This window comes from Mustela lutreola, chromosome 8, assembly GCF_030435805.1.
Source record: "Mustela lutreola isolate mMusLut2 chromosome 8, mMusLut2.pri, whole genome shotgun sequence".
Taxonomy (NCBI): Eukaryota; Metazoa; Chordata; class Mammalia; order Carnivora; family Mustelidae; genus Mustela; species Mustela lutreola.
Window position 1 is genome coordinate 20,713,180 of NC_081297.1, and position 11,028 is coordinate 20,724,207.

The window sequence follows — 11,028 nt, forward strand, 5'->3', positions numbered from 1 at the left end:
TTCAGTCACCTCAGGCCTTTTTCTCTGAAACCCTCCCACTCCTCCGCAAAGCAAGGCTGTTTCTAGAAGCCATCTCTATATTTATAAGGAAACTTTGTTTTCTGTTAGTTGGGAATTTTAATTCAAAGCATAAGACAGAGTAAAGTCAAAAGACAGAAATAAACATAGAATAGTCACCAAATTCTTCAGAAAGTTAAAAAAAGGCACATACAGTTTAAATTTAATAGAAATGTCCTTTAATAATCACCTCAGAAGGTCTAAGATATGAAGTCATCTCTGAACTACAGGGTTCAGTTGATTAAAGATAACCAAGGCTGAATGAAAACAATGATACGTTCTTCTACTCCCTGTGATTCCTCCAAACCTACGTGACAAAAAAAAACCCTTCTCTCAGCAAACAAATTATTTTTATAACTAATTTGTGCCTTTCCCTTCTCTTTCGTTCAGATGTGGTTGCTAATGATAAGCAAATACATCTTCACATATTCCTAAATTTCTGCGTATCCTTTATTCATTTAAAAATAATTCGGACAGCTGTTTTGTGTTCTGTTTTTATGTAAAATGAAAGAGCGTAGCCCTTAAATGCAATTGCACTGAACTACACTTTTTATACCATAGCTAGTTTTGCCCTATCAGCTTTTAAGACATTCCTGAGAGATGGCGAAAAACAAGCAAACAGCAACAGCAAGCCCTGAAGATTTAAAAAAACAAAAACAAAACCAGAAAGCTAATGTGTCCTAGAATGTTCTTGGAAAATCTTCCCCTTAAAAAATACTTTGCAATTGCTAATATGTCAAGAATGAGTAGAGGCAAATTTTCCATAGAGCTGTATAACTCCAGGAAAATGTTTTCATAAGAAAAAAAGAATTAGTTATCCAGAACCGCAAGGCTTTGATATCTGATACTAAACTTGGTGTTCACACACTTATTTAGTTAAAAGGGGTTCATTTCTCCCTTTCTCTGGAAACTCAGGGCCGTGCACAAAGGAATTTTTTTCTGGCTATGCTTTATTAGGACAGAGGTGAATATCTGATCAAGCTAGTAATGTATATATATTTTATTAATTTATCTATTATTTTTCGTCCTTTGCTTTCTGCCACTCAGCAGAATTCCGCTCTACACTCCTTGCCTCTCGTCCTGGATGTGGTGAAGGAGAAAAATAAACTGAAGAACTAAAATACTTGCCTTTTAACTTCTGTCTTTCAGAAGCCTAAACACCTGGGGGCTTCACAGTGATATAAAATGACAAAATTCCCGATTGTAGATAACCAGAGAATCTTGGCCAGAAACAGGAGGAAAACTCTTCACCAACTAGAAAGAGATTTCCCTTGGCAGGAAAGCAGGTAAGAGAGTGGGAAATTGGGAGCTTGCTAGACTCAGGAAGACTAGAGCAAAGGGAAAGTGCCAAGTGGTACATTCAGGAAAAAGCTGACCATCCCCAAGTACACCCATCTGGGCGCCATTAGCAAAATCTCACTCAACCCAACCATGGCCAGGGAAAAGTCATCATGAGGGACCCTGGGAGAGTGCCTGGGGCTGTGAGGTCATAGTCCACAGACCTGATGCCTCCCCTGACCCCAGCCTTCCCTTGAACAGCCCTCCTTATGGCCTCTGACCCCAGGGCATGTCATATGTCCTTCCTATCAGAGCCAATGATGCCATCTCAGTGGGAGGCACCCACTTACCCAGGGAAAGCCTAGCTAAGCTAAGCAGTGTATTCATTCATTCATTCATCTTTGCGTTCATCCCTCCATTTTAATTCATCCAATCATTATTGACGACTGACCATTGCTGGGCTCCCTTGTGGGTGTTGGGCTGAGAGACAAAGGAGCCCCTCCCCTTGTGGCTCTTCCCTTCCTTTGGAAAGATCAACAGTAAACAAATAAATGCTGTAAAGCAGGCCAGGAAGCTGTAAGTGCTAGGAAGAAAAATAGGGGTTGAGGGATGGGAGAGAGAAGGGAGGTGGTTCTAAATATGGGCTAGTCTGGAAGCCAGCCTGGACAAGGAGGAGGAAGAGCTTTAGGCAGAGGGGCCAGCCAGTGCTGTGCAGAGTCCCTAAGCCTGAGTGGGGGCCGTGGGTGGGGGAGGGGAGCAGCCAGTTGGCACAGGCAAGATTGTGAGGAGGAGCCACCGGAGGGGTCCGTGAGTCTTCAGTACAGGAGTGTCACGGGCAGGGTTTGCAATAGACTTAAGTGACCAGGTAAGAGGCACAAAACTGATTTCCAGTCCCAGCAAGGGAACGCAGTCTGAGGCATGCCGACCTGGGTACTCTGTCTGGAGCGCTTGGTGTATACTCTGCCCCTGTGTTTCAAAGCAGATATTTTAAAGCTCAGCTATATGGTCCAAGTTATTGGGAATGTTATATGGTAATCGTCAGAAAAAACTTTCTACTACTGCTCTCTAACGTCTCTGCATTGGGAGACCTCAAAATTTCGAAGTAAGGACCTCAGTCTGATTTTTCACCTTCCGGTAAATCTTCCAGGCCTATGGAAGAGATTAAAGACATATTCGTTAACTTCCTTTATTTTCTTCCTCTGTGGCTCGAACCACACAGTGGAATCGAACATCTCATTCTTTGTCAAGGCCATTCGGCCCTGATTAATTTCTGACATAGAAAATGTGGTTACCAGCGTGTGCACACCTAGTGTTTGAGAGTTACTGATAGAATTCTTGGAGGCTTTGGGGCGCTCTTCCTTCGTGACTTGTAGATTGGGGTGTGATCCCACTAACTGCTGGTTTAGAATCTTGTACTTGTCCCTCATAGCTCTTACTGCTGTTTTGGTCATATATCTATGTATAAGATAACTTACTTAATAATTTGTTTAACAGCTGCATCTGGACTATAAGCTTCGATAGGGTAAGGGGCAGGTTGGCTTTTGGTATCATTTTATGCTCAGTAAGTACTCAGTACATACTCAGTAATAACTCAATACGTACTCAGCACACATTGTGTGCCCTCGAAAAAAAAGTGACTGGACTGTTACTAATGGCTGGATAATGTGTATTAGGAGGAGGAGGTGAAGAGACACCATGGCTTTCCCATTCCCCTTTGGAGCATGGTGATGCCATACATAGCAGACCCCCTTCCTTCCTTCGAACACTGGTTATAGAGCAGGGAGGTCCTGCTCTACAGGGAGGTCCACCTACACCTACACCAGACGAGATAGGTCTACCTCCATTGCGGGTAGCTGACGCTTCTTAGATGAGGATAAGACACTGTAGGATTGGTCATCAGATTTCCCTTTGTTTGTGTCGCTGTGTGTGTGAGAGTGTGTGTGTGCACACACGTGTGCTCAAGCATGCCCTTGATAACATCAGTTCCCAAATGTGTTCATGTAATCAAATAGAATATGGTCCAGTATATTAACTTTCTGAGTCTTCACTTTCTCATAGTGCCCACTTTATTCAATTAAAAATAATGTGCCTAAATTATTAGCACAGTGCCCTGCCTGTAATAGGTAGCCAAGAAATGATAATTACTAGTTTTACTGTTAATACGAAAAAGGACATTATCTTGTGTCTTCAATCAATGCAGTATCATGAGAACCTTCTTATGTCATTAAATATACTTTTGAATCATCATTTTCCTGGGCCACAGTGTCCACTTTATATTGGGCTCATAATTTTTTGAATCATTTTCCTTGTCCAAAATGTAATTTTCCCCCAGGTTTTTTGTTTGTTTGTTTGTTTGTTTGTTTGCTAATGTAAATAACCCTGCAGAGAACATCTGTGCATATAAAACTTTGTCTAAGTTTCTGCTTGTTTCTTCAGGATGGATTTCTAGAAGAGGACATGATGAATGTAAGTACATAGACTGCAGAAATTCCTTTTATGTAATGTTAAATTGCTTTCCTGCAAGTCCAGCCCAGTTGTTTTCCCAATTATAGTGGAACTTGGTACAACCACTTCACTGCACTTTTGACATCATGCAGTGTCTGTTTTCAAATTTCTTCCTGGTCTAATAGTCAAAATAGTATCTCATTGTCATTTTAATATGCATATTTGAATGCCGTGATTTGGGACATTTATATATTCTTGAAATACTTCGTTCACTGGGCTCCTGAGACACTCCACTCCACTGCTCTTTTTTCGTTTCTCTGTTTGTTCTTCTTCAGCTCCTCAGCTTCTTCACATTGGAATGTCCCAAGAGCCAGTCATGAGGCCACATTTCTTTTCTTTATCTATATTCATTTCTTGGATGATCTCATTGGTGCCATGGTCTTAAATACAATATTGATGTCAGACACTCTTAAATTTATATCTCTCTTCCAGACATCTCTTTTGAACTTCAGACCCATAAATCCATTATTTTGTTCAACATCTTCATTAGACGTCTTACACAAATAAAAGACATTTCAAACATGAGATGTTCTACACTGAACTTCTAATGTTCCCTTACAAACTTGTTCATTTTTCAGTCTTGCTTGTTTTTGTTAATGGCCACTCCATTCCTCTAGATTTCTCCCCAAAGCCTGGACTTTAGTTGACTCGTCTCTCTCTCTCTCACCTTCCACATCTGACACATTAGCAGGCCCTTGGCTTTCCTTTTACATGTGGCCACAATCCAACCAATTATCAACATTTTTATTGCTTCATTGTAATATAGTTTTTTGTTTCTTTTTTTCCTTTCCTTTCCTTTCCTCTTCTCATCTCTTCTCGTCTCTTCTCTTCTTACTTTCTTAATGTACCTGAACCTGAGGTTCCAGCTAGAGTCTGGTCAGTTTCCTTTCTCAAGCAGCCATTAAGTCCACCACTCAGCTACTTCCCTTAATGGGCTCTCCCATTTGGGACCACTGTACATCCACCCTAACAGCTTCAGGGATGGGTATCCGACAACTACTAAGAGACTCTAAGCCCCAGAACTGGCTAAATTATTCAAAATAGCCAAGCCATGAAGGCCCCCATGGACACCTAGCTAACTCCGCACTGCATGTCACACATGAGCTCCTTCTTCCAACTCCAACTAGCTGTTACATTGTCCCTGGTTGCAATTCCCCATGTGACCTTGCCTGGGATGCTTCTCCCCTTCAAAGATATGAGTAATAGAGTTCTGCCCTTTATCATAACCTCGCTGTGTTATTTCCTCCATCACAAAAACTTTCAATCTCATAGAACATAAACCCCAGTCCAGGTCACATTCATTACTTCTCACCTAGACAACTGCATCTCCCTGCTGTCTGGTCCCACTGGAAGCCAGGTAATTTTCTGTTGGGGGGTCAGATCTTGTCACACAACTACTCAGCACTCTCCACTGGTTTTGCCTCTCACTCCGGATCATACTGGCCGTATTTTCTCTCTGACCTCTTTCTGTGACTCTTTGCCTTACTCGCTCTTTACAAGCCATTCTGATGTGCCTGCGGTTTCTTGAACACACCAGGAATGTTACCCCCATGTGGCCTTTGTACTTGCTGTTCCCTTTGAAATACTCCCAGCTTGTGACTCAAATGTTACCTTCCCTAAGTATCTACTTAAAGTGAGAAATTCACTTTTCTAACATCTGTGATCTCCTTTCTTGGTTGTATTTTTCCATTTAGCATTTAGTTTCTAACTTTTTACATTAGGATTATCTATATATTGTTTTGTTTTTTTAACTTCTTTTATTAACATATAATGTATTATTTGCTTGAGGGATACAGGTCTGTGAATCATCAGTCTTAGACACTTCACAGCACTCACCATAGACCATACCCTGCCATTGTCCATAAGCCAGCCCCCTACCCCTCCCCTCCCACCTCCCAGCAGCCCTCAGTTTGTTTCCTAAGATTAAGAGTCTCAGCTGATTTCTTTCATTGATTTTCAACCTTGACACTTTACTGAATTCCTGTATGGTTTGTCATTGATTTTCAACCTTGACACTTTACTGAATTCCTGTATGGTTTGTCTCATCCCCATTCCCAGCTTGTTTCATTTTTTCCCTCCCTACCCCCTACAACCGCCCACCCTGCCTCTCAAATTCCTCATATCAGAGAGATCATATAATAATTGTCTTTCTCTGATTGACTAAGTTCACTTAGCATAATACCAACTAGTTCCATCCACATCATTGCAAATGGCAAGATTTTGGTATTTTGATGGCTGCATAGTATTCCTGTGTGTGTGTGTGTGTGTGTGTGTGTGTGTGTGTGTGTGTATGTATGTGTATACTACATCTTCTTTATTCATTCATCTGCTGATGCACATCTATGTTGTTTCCATAGTTTGGCTATTGTGGACATTGCTGCTATAAACATTTTGGTGCACATGCCCCTTCAGATCATTATATTTGTATCATTAGGGTAAATACCCAGTGGTGCGATTGCTAGGTAGCTCTATTTTCAACGTTTTGAAGAACACCTATACTGTTTTCCAGAGTGACTGCACCAGCTTGCAATCCCACCAACAGTGTGCAAAGGTTCCCCATTCTCTGTATCCTTGCCAACATCTCACTTGTTAATTTTAGCCATTCTGACTGTTGTGAGGTGGTATCTCATTGTGGTTTTGATTTGTATTTCCCTGATGCCGAGTGATGTTGAGCACTTTTTCATGTATCTGTTGGCCATCTGGATGTCTTCTTTGCAGAAATATCTGTTCATGTCTTCTGCCCATTTTGTTATTGCATTATTTGTTTTTTGGATGTTGAGTGTGGTAAGTTCTTTATAGATTTTGGATACTAGCCCTTTATCTGATACCTCATTTGCAAATATCTCTTCCCATTCTATTGGTTGTCTTTTAGCTTTGTCAAATGTTTCCTTTACTTTGCAAAAGCTTTTGATCTTAATGAAGTCCCAATAGTTCATTTTTGCCCTTCTTCCCTTGTCTTTGATGATATTTCTAGGAAGACGTTGCTGTGGCTGAGCTTGAAGAGGTTGCTGCCTGTGTCCTCCTCAAGGATTTGGATGGATTCCTCTCTCACATTGAGGTCTTTCACCCATTTTGAGTCTATTTTTGTGTGTAGTGTAAGGAAATGGTCCAGTTTCATTCTTCTGCACGACGCTGTCCAATTTTCCCAACACCATTTGTTGAAGAGGCTGTCTTTTTTCTCTCAGACATTCTTTCCTACTTTGTCAAAGGTTAGTTGACCATAGAGTTGAGGGTCAATTTCTGGGATCTCCGTTCTATTCCATTGATCTATGTGTCTGTTTTTGTGCCAATACCATACCATCTTGATGATGACAGCTTTGTCATAGGCCTGAAGTCTAGAATTGTGATGCCACCAACTTTGGCTCTCTTTTTCAACATTCCTCTGGCTCTTTGGGGTCTTTTCTGGTTTCATATAAATTTTAGGATTATTTGTTACATTTCTTTGAACAATATTGATGGTATTTTTATAGGGATTGCATCATTAAACATGTAGATTGCTTTAGGTAGCATACACATTTTCACAATATTTGTTCTTCTAATCCATGAGTATGGAATATTTTTCCACTCCTTTGTATCTTCCTCAATTTCTTTCATGAGTACTTTATAGTTTTCTGAGTACAGATCCTTTTCCTCTTTGGTTAGGTTTATTCCTAGGTATCTTACAGTTTTGGGTGCAATTGTAAATGGGACCGACTCCTTTTTTTCTCTCTCTTCTGTCTTGCTGTTGGTGTATAGAAATGCAGCTGATTTCTTCCATTGATTTTCAACCTTGACACTTTACTGAATTCCTGTATGGGCTCTAGCACTTTTGAAGTGGAGTCTTTTGGGTTTTCCACATAAAGTATCATATCATCTGCAAAGAGGGAGAGTCTGACTTCCTCTTTGCTGATTCAGATGCCTTTTATTTCTTTTTGTTGTCTGATTGCTGAGGCTAGGACTTCTAGTACTATGTCAAATAGCAGTGGTGATAGTGGATATCCTTGCTGTGTTCCTGACCTTAGGGGGAAAGCTCTCAGTTTTTCCCCACTGAGAATGATATTTGCAGTGGGTTTTTCATAGATGGTTTTGATGATATTGAGGTATGTACCCTCTAAGCCTACACTGTGAAGAGTTTTGATCAAGAAGGTATGCTATACTTTATCAAAAGCTATTTCATCATCTATTGAAAGTATCATATAGTTCTTTCTTTTATTAATGCACTGTATAACATTGATTGATTTGTGGATGTTGAACCAACCTTGCAGCCCAGGAATAAATCCTACTTGGTCATGGTAAATGATCCTTTTAATGTACTCTTGGATCCTATTGGCTAGTATTTTGGTGAAAATTTTTACACACGTGTTCACCAGGGATATTGGTCTCTAATTCTCCTTTTTGTCTGGTTTTGGTATCATGGTAATGCTAGATTCATAAATGAGTTTGGAAGTTTCCCTTCCATTTCTACTTTTTGGAACAGTTCCAGGAGAATAGGTACTAATTTTTCTTTAAATTTTTGATAGAATTCCCCTGGGAAGCCATCTGGCCCTTGGCCCTGGGCTCTGCCCTGATTTCCCTGGGCAATCTTTATATCAGATAAATTAAATTTTTAAGCCAAAGACTATAATAAGAGATGAGGAAGGATATTATATCATACTTAAAAGGTCTATCCAACAAGAAGATCTAACAATTTTAATTATCTATGCCTCTAACATGGGAGCAACCCACTATATAAACCAATTAATAACAAAATTAAAGAAACTTTTGACATAATACAAGAATGGAGGGGATTTTAACACCCCCATCACTGAAGTGATCATCCAAGCAAAAGATCAACAGGAAATAAAGGCTTTAAATGACACAGCAGACCAGATGGACATCATAGATATATTCAGAACATTCCATCCCAAAGCAAAATAATACACATTCCTCTTTATTGCACATGGAACATTTTCCAGAATAGATTACATCCTGGGTCACAAATCAGGTTTCACCTGGTACCAAAAGATTGGGATCATTCCTTGCATATTTTCAGACCACAATGCTTTGAAACTGGAACTCAACCACAAGAGAAAAGTTGGAAAGAATTCAAATACATGGAGACTAAAGAGAATCCTACTAAAGAATGAATGGCTCAACCAGGAAATTAAAGAAGAATTTAAAAATTCATGGAAACAAATGATAATGGAAACACAGCTGTTCAAAATATTTAGGACACAGCAAAGGCGGTCCTGAGAGGAAAGTATATAGTGATACAAGCCTTTCTCAAGAAACAAGAAAGGTCTCAAGTACATAGCCTAACCCTACACCTAAAGGAGGTGGAGAAAGAACAGCAAAGAAAGTCTCAACCCAGCAGGGGAAGAGAAATAAGAAAGATCAGAGCAGAAATCAATGAAATAGAAACCAAAAGAACAGTAGAACAGATCAATGAAACTAGGAGCTGGTTCTTTGAAAGAATTAATAAGATTGATAAGCTCCTGGCCAGACTTATCAAAAAGAAAAGAGAAAGGACCCAAATTAATAAAATCATGAATTAAAGAGAAGAGATCACAACCTCCTTCTCTTTTCTTCTTCTGGATCCCCATTGTTCTAATATTGTTTCATTTTATGGTATCACTTATAACTCGAATTCTCCCCATGTGATCCAGTAAGTCATTTATCTATCTTTTTCTGATCCTCTTTATTCTCCATCATTGGGCCTTCTATATCACTAATTCTCTTTTCTGTCTCATTTATCCTAGCAGTAAGAGCCTCCATTTTTTTTATTGTACCTCATTAATAGCTTTTTTAAATTTCAACTTTGTTAGATTATAGTTCTTTTATTTCTGCAGAAAGGGATTTTATTTCTCCAGAAAGGGATTCTCTAGTATTTTCTACACTTTTCTCAAGCCCAGCTAACATCTTTATAACTCAGAACTCTAGTTCTGACATCTTACTAATGTCCATATTGATTAAGTCCCCAGTAGTTGCTACTGCCTCTTGGTCTTTTTTCTGAGGTGAGTTTTTCTGCCTTGTCATTTTGTCCAGGGAAGAATAGATGAAGGAGAGAACAAAATGCTAAAAGGGTAACAGTGACCCCAGAAAAATATACATTAACCAAATCAGAAGAGACCCAAAACCGGGGGGAAAAGAAAGGGGGGAAAAAAAAAAGTATGATTAAGCTGATGAATAGAACAGAGGCACACACTTGATTTTGGATGTGTTTTGGTCTGTTAAAAGAAATTACCTCCTAAAATTTTAAGGAAAGAAAAAATTTATATATATATAAATATGTATATAAATAAGGGTACACATGATGAAAGGATGGAATATGACTGTAAAGATAAAAATTTTAAAAATATTCTAAAAAAGGAGTTGATAAGAAGTTGGTTAAAGAAGGGGAAAAAAAGGAGAGAATGTGATCAGGCTGGAGACAAGAATGTGATCAGGCTGGAGACAGCCATATGCTAGATTTAGGGTGTATTTTAGTCTGTTAGAAGAAACTGTATCCCAAAATTTTAAAGAAAGAAAAACTTAAATGTATAAAAAAAAGTCAGGTTAAATACAATGAAGGGATAGAATATGACTATAAAAATGAAAAGTAAAAGATTTTTGAAAAGGCACTGATAGGATAAAATAGTTAAAATATGTTAAAATAGGAAAGAGGAAACATTAAAAAAATAGGAAAGAAAAAAAAATAATGAAGATTTTAATAATTTAAAGACTAAAGAATCATGGGGGGAAAAGCCATGAATTCTATGCGTTTCATTTCCCTAGCTCTGCAATTCTGCAGTTCTCATTGTTCTGTGAACTTGGTCTTGGCTGGATTTCTGGCTGATCTTCTCCAGAAGGGACCTGTTGCACTGATTCTCCACTGTCTCTGCCCGAGGCGGAATTGCACCGCCCTTGCCAGGGGCCGGGCTAAGCACTCTGCGCAGTTTGCTCTTGGGAGCTTTTGTTCCCTGAGCGCTTTCCATAGAGTTCTGGAGGATGGGAGTGAAAATGGCGGCTTCCCAGTCTCTGGCTGGAGGAGCAGAGAGCTCGGGGCCCCACTCCTCAGTGCACCCTCGGAGAAAAACAGTCAATCTCTCCCATCTCCCTCGTCTCCAGCCAAGCTCTGTGCTCACCCGGCCTGTGACCAAGCATTTCTATCTCTGGCTCACGGTCCCGTTTGGAGTCTCCAAACCCAGCAGATTCCTGCAGCTTGTTCCCGCCGCTCCTCCCTGGGAAGAA